The sequence below is a fragment of the Coenobita brevimanus genome, chromosome 2, assembly GCF_032717465.1.
Source record: "Coenobita brevimanus isolate Jiangsu-jjx chromosome 2, ASM3271746v2, whole genome shotgun sequence".
Classification (NCBI taxonomy): Eukaryota; Metazoa; Arthropoda; class Malacostraca; order Decapoda; family Coenobitidae; genus Coenobita; species Coenobita brevimanus.
In genome coordinates, this window is record NC_136955.1 from 20,624,409 (window position 1) to 20,632,356 (window position 7,948).

A 7,948-nucleotide genomic window follows, 5' to 3' on the forward strand; every position below is an offset into this window, starting at 1 on the left:
AGCACAGAGACGAGAGGTCAGAGTAAGGGAGGAACATTGCTGGAGGTCTGTGGAAGAAAGGAAGGCAACGGAAAGATGATCATGAGAGAGGAGGGAATATTCTGAAGGAACAGATACCTGTAACAAGGAGTTGTTGAGGCGGAAAGGGAAGGGAATGATGTGGAAAAGGTTAAAGGTTATGGCGGGACGGAGAGGAATATGGACGACGACGTATGTGGTGAGAAGAGTGGCTTCGAGAACAGGATAATAATATTCAAGGGAGGAGTAAGGGAGGACTGGGGAGAGACCGAAGGTGGAGTGAGCCCATTCCAGGACAGAATGGAGAGCTGAGACAGGTATTAAGTCGGCAGTGACACGTCCATTGATAGCATCGACCAGGATACGAACCAAGGTAGAGACTTGAGACAGGAGAGAGTCAACGGCCGGTTGGAGATTATCCATGTTGAGTTTGAGGTAGAAGAACTGAGAGATAACGTTGATATCTGAAAGGTGGCGTTGTAAGATATCAGTGAAATTGTTTAGAGTGGACGTGACTTCACTGAGTTGGGGTGTGAGCTTCTGTAACATAATGTGTTGGATTTTAATGACTCGGCGTTGTGATTCTAAGGCTGAAGCCAAATGAGTGAGATCAGATTTGAAGCCAGAAATGTCACGGGCTGTAGCAACGCCAAACAAGCCACTCAGAATCTCACCGCCGAAGTCGAAGAGACCTCGTTTCACATGAGAACGACCCACGGGTGTCTGAATGGAAAATGTGTCATTGAGCTCAGTGAATCTGTTACTTATGTATTGCAATTGCCAGGAGAGTGGGAGGAAAAGGTTATAGAGATACTCATTCGGGTTGTGTGTCCCCATGAGGGCCGTGAGATGGGTCCTGATTCCGTGGAGCTGGTGTGCGTAGGCAGGTAGGGCAATGGCTACATTGGCCAGGGATGCAAGATCATAGCGCAAAGAGGCTACGTCTTCGATAAGCATTACCTCGCCTCCCGAGCCGACCAAGGCCCCGGGACGTACTCCACCATCGTCCTGACCTGACCCAGACCCCAGGAGGGTCAGCACTGCCAGCAGGGAGATCGCTAACATCGTACCTAGAAAATCAGGGTAGAGTTAATAGGGGAGGTCGTGAAGAGGTTGATGGGCATAGTGCAGTTTGGACCGGTATTGACTGATTGATGAAGGAGCAGGTGGAGGTGGAGAGGAAGGAGACTGAGGGATAGGTGGAGACAAGGTAGACTGAGGGATGGGAGGAGGGGAAGAGGGGGCAGGAGGTTGTGTAAGTGACTCTTCCAACACGAGGCCACGGGGTGCTCGCTTTAAGTCATTGACGTGGACCCATCTGGTGTCCCTAGTGGACAGGTCCTGGAGGTGAAATTTGTTGCCTTGTTGAGTGAGGACGCGGTGGGGCCCTGTAAATTTGTCATCCAACTTAGAGGAACGTGTATGGGAATGAGCAAAGACAAGATCGCCTACACTGATAGTGATAGGAGAGGCGGACTTATGTTGGCGCTGCAGCATGTCCTCCTGAGAGGAAGCCAAAGTGGATTGGACATACTGGTGGATTGTCTGGAAGTTGGCCAATTTTAGTTTAACATAATCATCCATGTTGTAGATGGGTTCCGGCTTTGAGGATAAGAGAGAGTATGGGAGGTCCTTGTCAAAGCCAAAGAGGACGAAGAAGGGAGATTCAGCAATGGATGCACTGATGGAACTATTGATGGAGGATGCCACTTGGGGAATCCAGTCATCCCAGGACGAACTATGGGAGCCTTGATGTCTGAGGCACTCTAAGATTTTACGGTTGTGGCGTTCTACAAGGCCATTAGAAGCTGGATGGTTAGGCACGACATTGCACTTACTGATATGAAAGCGGCGACAGATCTCATCTAGAAAGCTATTGTTGAATTCTGTACCGTTGTCAGTAAGAATGGTATGAGGGGTACTGAACGGGCAAATTACGTGATCTACAAGTGCACGTGCAACGCTCTTCACGGTATTGTCAGAGAGGGGAACGAGGACACAGTAGCGGGAGAAGTGGTCGACCGCTACGAATAAGTACTCAGCGCCAGATTCTGTGAGAGGTAGTTTTAAGAGATCGATTGAGACAGTTTCCCATGGTCGTGATGGGATTGGGTATTGTAAGAGAGGTGCTGGTAAGCCGGTGGATCCTTTGTGGCGGTGGCAGGAGAGGCAAGAGTCACAGTGGGCATTGATATCGCGGCGCATGGTTGGCCAATAGTATTTGAGACGTACTTGGTGCAAGCATTGGTCTTTACCTGGATGGGAAGCTTGTGGAGTATTATGAACAATATGAAGAACCTTTGGTATCAGGGCAGTGGGGACAACAAATTGGCATACTTCGCGATTGGGCATATCTTTGCCTGTTAGCAGTGTTTTCCTGTACAAGAGATCATCATCTAGCATGAACTCATCTAGTGATACTGGCAGAGTAGGTAAGGTCGAGGCATAGCCAGATTCTAGGAAATAAATGACTTTGGACCACATGGGGTCTTGGCGCTGAAAGTTTCGAACAACTTCTGACGTTAGTGTAGTATTTTCAGTTACTTCAGGTTGCAGTGATGTTATAGCTGCTGCTACGTGACGTGAGAGTGCGTCTGCAACTACATTCAACTTGCCTGGTACATATTGAAAAGTGGGATTAAAGTCCTGGATGATGACAGACCATCTAGCTAACCTACCTGTTAGGTTGCAATTCTTGAACAAATCACATAGTGGAAGGTGGTCTGTTTGGATATGCACTGGATAACCGTAGACTATATCTCTAAAATGTTTCAAGGACCAGACTACCGCTAGCGCTTCGAGATCTGTGACACTGTAGTTACGTTCAGCGGTTGTAAGGGTGCGACTAGCATACGCTATTATGCGCTTCCTTGATGCTTCATCGAGTTGCATCAAAACGGCACCAAGTCCAGTGCCTGAGGCGTCTGTGCAGAGAAGGAAGGGTGTGGTATAATCAGGGAACGCTAGAACAGGGGCATTTACAAGAGCTGTCTTTAGCTTTTGGAAAGCCTGTGACTGGTCGTTAGTCCAAACAAAGGGCACATTTTGCTTGAGTAAGTGGGTCAGAGGAGCGGCGATCTTTGCATAATCCCGGATGAAGCGACGATAATAGCCACTGAGGCCCAGGAAACTTCATACAGCTTCGGTAGTGGTAGGTTCTGGGAAGTTAAGAATCGCCTTAGTTTTATCCTCATTAGTATGAATGCCTTGTGCATCTACGACATGGCCTAGGAATTTGATTTTCTTTCGCAGGAAGTCACATTTACTGAGATTGATTTTCAGGCCTGCGAGCTGGAGGCGTTCAAAGACTTGCTGGAGTTTGGTAAAATGATCAGGGATGGATTTACTCACAACAATGTTATCATCTAGGTAAGCAAAAAGAGAGTGTCCCATCATACCACTGAAGACTGAATGGATAAGTCGCATGAACACGGAAGGAGCATTTCTCAGACCAAAAGGGAGTCTCTTAAACTGAAAATGTCCGGAAGGGGTGCTAAAGGCTGTAACTGGGCGAGAGGATTCTTCCATTTCGACCTGCCAGTACTCGCTGAGGAGGTCTAAAGATGAAAAGACTACGTTATTTTCACCAAGGGATTCTAGCAAATCAGTGAGGACGGGTAACGGGAAACGGTCTGGAATGGTGACAGAACTGACCTTGCGATAGTCGACTACTGGTCTAAAGTTGCCGTCCTTCTTTGGTACTAAGAAAAGTGGGCTATTCCATGGACTGACGGAGGGTTCAATAATGTCTTGGTCTAACATGTTTTGTACCATTTGATCTGTCTGCTTTCTCTGGCTGTGAGGAAATCGATACGCTGGTATGTAAATCGGCTGAGTTCCTGGTAGTAGTTCAATCGTATGTTTGACAAGGTCTGTTCTACCCATTGGTTCACCGGGTAAGGCAACCACGTTTCTGTACAAGGTCAGAAGGTCGAGGAGTTGAGGCGTATGTTCTGGGAAATCTGTGCAAGTAAGATGTGAGAGCATATCGGGTGAATATGTCGGCGGAGATCCTGTAGAGTTAATAGTACTTACACCGATTGGCGTATCATCAGTCTGAATAGTAGGAATTGAGGAATCCTGGCACACCTTTATGGCCGCTGGGTATACTAGGAAGTCTCCAATCTTTACATCACTTTTAAGTTTTAGTGGAGCATTTGTGACATTGAGCAAGTACAGGTAGCATAAACTGTCCTCTAAGACTGTACACCACGCTGACTCATAAGTCAAGCCATTCACACAGCATGTCTCAGGTAGGGTTAGTACATCCACTCCTTCTTTCGCACCAGCAACACAAACAGAGACTTTGGTGAACTCATGCGGTAAAAAAATTGTGCACGTATTCGTTACTGCACGTTTCGTCTCTGCGTGTTGGAGAAGATCATTCAGACTGTGTGAGGTAGGTAACTGAGACATGTTTGAGTCAGTGATAGTGTTGTCAGGAGAGGATGTAAGAGCCATGTTCGAGGGCTGAGATGATGAGGAGACATTGAGGAATTTATGTTCTTGCTCGCAGTCAGTAAAGGAATGATCTCTGTATTCTCAGATGATGATAGTGGTGGTTTGGGCTGGGTTGGACTTTTTGGTAGTGATAGGGACAGAGGTAATTGAAGGACTGATTTGATCGTAAGAACAGGACGGGGACATTCCATAGTGTAAACCGGGAATCCAGAAATGTCTATACTACCACAAGCAGGTAATAATGCAATGGAGTGTTGTGCCATGGTGGAGAAACCAATATGGGCATCTGCGGGATACTGCAAGTCATTAGTGACATGAAATTCAATGGGGATAGGGGGCAAATCTCTGTGGAGTTCGACTTCAAGGGTGACTCTTCCCTTAACCTTAAACTCTGAGCCGTTGACACCACATAGGCGAATGTCTGGTGGTTCTAGGAAACTGACGTGGTTGTGATGGCGATGAATAATTTGTAAGGAATTTTCAGAGATGAGATTTACTATAGATCCTGTGTCCAAGAAGAATGACGTTGGTATGTCATGACTGCTGCCGAGAATGACTAAACCCGAGGATGTTATGGGACCTACATGGCGGATGGGGAGCTGGGTTTCTGATTCTACGTGATATTGGTCCGATACGGGCGCGGCGCTTCCCCCGACTGTGGGCGGTTGAGGTAACGACATTCCTCAGTGGTGTGAGTCGTGCTTGATTTGTGGTATTTGCAGTGTGGACGACGTGAGCGGGAAGGCGTACACTGTCTGGTTTGGGAATGAGGACGTCTGTATGTACGGTTGCAACTGGATGCTCGATGTCCAGGATGACCACAGTACCAGCAAAGAATCGAAGATTGTCTGTTCCGTCGGGCGCTAGATTGATCACGACCTGCGGTAGGAGAGCGATGTGTGGCAGGTCTGCCGCGTGTGGTGGGACGGGAGCAAGATTGGTCTGGGGTAGTGGAGGTGTGACAGACTGAGGAGGCCAAGGGTTGGGTGGTGCCCTGAAGCGTGTAGTTCTAACCTGTTCTTTCATGAATGGCTTTAGTGACATGAATAATTTTATCCCCTGGATTGAAACTGATTTCCAAGGCTAGCTCTCGCTGTTTAGGAGTAAGCCAGTGAAGGAATCTGAGGTAACCAATTAAGTCAGCAAAGTTGGTGAGTGAAAGCATTGGAACGCCATTCTTGTCTTCTAACCATTTCGTGCCTACCAGTAATTGGAGCATCTCGCTACTAGTTGCTTTCATGGCGGTGGCAGCTTCGCGGAGCTTGGCATATTGCGCTGGGATGCACAAGTCCTCATCTAGTTGGTTTAGGAGATTAATGAATCCCATGAGAGACGCGGTATTTGAATGCTGGCAACAAAGGCTAATGAGTTCCGTACAAAAATCAGCAAAGGTACGAATGCAATCGAAATGTCCTGCACGGATCGCGGATCCGATGTCCGATTTACCGTGGTGCAAGCGACCGAGGAGGTAGGCTACTTTGAGCGATTCATCGGTTATTTGTCTATTGTGGATTTCTGTTTCGACTTCTCTGAGGAAATCATAGACAGACCAAGTTGGGTCCTGGCCGGTAAATTTGGGACGATTGGCATCGTCGAGATAGATAGACTGTGGAGGGTTGGCCATGGCTGGAAGTGTAGAAGTGGCGGCAGGAGAGGTGTGGGAGAGAGAGAAGGTAGTGGCAGTTAAGGGCGAGCAAGACGGGGTATGAAGGGAGGCAGGAGAGGGAACGACAGGGGAAGGAGCAGAGTGTAGAGGCAGGAGTAGAGGAGGAGGTATCTGGATTTAAGAGGGTAGGACGGGTAGTAAGTGATTCTGCGGGAAGTAAAACGGGAGTCTCAGGTACAGGGCGGTGGTACTCTTTGCCACTTCGTAAATGAGTGATTGTGTTTGAGTCGGCAGACGGGGTAGGATCAGGTGATGTTTCCGGGTCAAGAGGGCTGGTATTAAGCGGTTGACGTGGAAAGTATGACATTTAATGCGGCAATGGAAAATGAAAGGATGAAGATGGAGACGTAGGTGGAAATGTATAAATAACAATGAGAGAATGGAGTAGGCGTGAAAATGAATGAAGGTGCGGGGATGGATGGCTTAAATAAAATGCGAAGGATGAGATGGAGTATAAATAACGTAGGTGAAGATGAAAACGGGGTAATGGAAATGAGATGGAAAATTTACAATAACCAATCTGTAGAGAAAATTGAGGAGAATCTCTACAGAAAGGAAAGATATACTATAGTTACACAGTAGAAATGGGAGTGTTGAGATGTATGACATGCAGGGGTGGCTGGGCGTAGCTGGGCTGGGGCAGGGCGGGGCAGGGCTGGTCTGGGCTGGGCTGGGCAGGGCGAGGCGGAGCGGCGGTGGAGAGACAGCTGGGCGGAGAGAAGAGACGCCGCAATGAATCACCGGCCGGAAGTGGCGGTCTTACGAGGTTCCGTAATGCAGACCAGATGTGGCGGCGGCGGCGGAGGCCGGTGGTGGGTTGTGAGGGCAGATGTTGGTGCAAGGCAGGTGTAGAGCTGTTGAGTTGCAAATGCAGAGAATGGTGGTGGGCAGGCAGTGGGCAGACAGTGATAAGAGGCACCGTGGGGGCAGGAGTTATGATGAGTTCGGAACAGGTGCTGGGAACAGGTGCAACAGGTGTGTAGGTCGGCGACGGTGACACATGCGGTCAGGAACAAGGCGTATGGGTGCGGTTGTTTGAGAGGTGAGCACTGGTGAGAAAAATTGGACACTCGGAAAGCACAGCCAGGTATTACACCACTAGAGGCACTGAGGAGGGGCGAGGCTGGCAGATGCGAGACGTCGTGTATCTTGTGATGTCACTAAAATGCGGTGGAGGCGGTCAGAATCTGATGGTTCGAAACACCGCTGCTACCAAATGTAACTTGCAATACTTTGGTGATAGAAACTCCGTGAACAAACAGCTAGATAAGGAGTTTATTACAAGCTCACAGTAAAATAGTCTGCCAGTTTCGGCTGCCTGCTATCAACTGATGCAATAACGCCGTCTTCAGGCGTGGGAAAGCGTGCTGACCTAGCAAGTTTAGTGGGGGCATGTATGCATTGGGGGGGGACATATATACATCAGGGGTAGACATATTGTGGAGGGGGTACATATATATATATATATATATATATATATATATATATATATATATATATATATATATATATACAGGCACTCAAACACTCCTTCATGCTGTTATAAATGGTGGGCTGCTTGTTTTGTGAAGCTGCTGACTGGTGGTAGGATAGGGCGAGTGTGGTGGTGGTGGTGGAGATGAATAACGTGCTTGTGCTGTGGTGCTGGCGGTGGGATAGGGTGAGTTTGCTGGTGGTGAGGGATGTTGTGTGTGTGGTGGTGAAGATTGTTGAGTGTGGTGTTAGTGGCTGAGTGTGGTAGAGATGAGATGGGCTATGATGGTGGTGGTGGTGAAAAATATGAGAATGGTGGTGATGGAGATG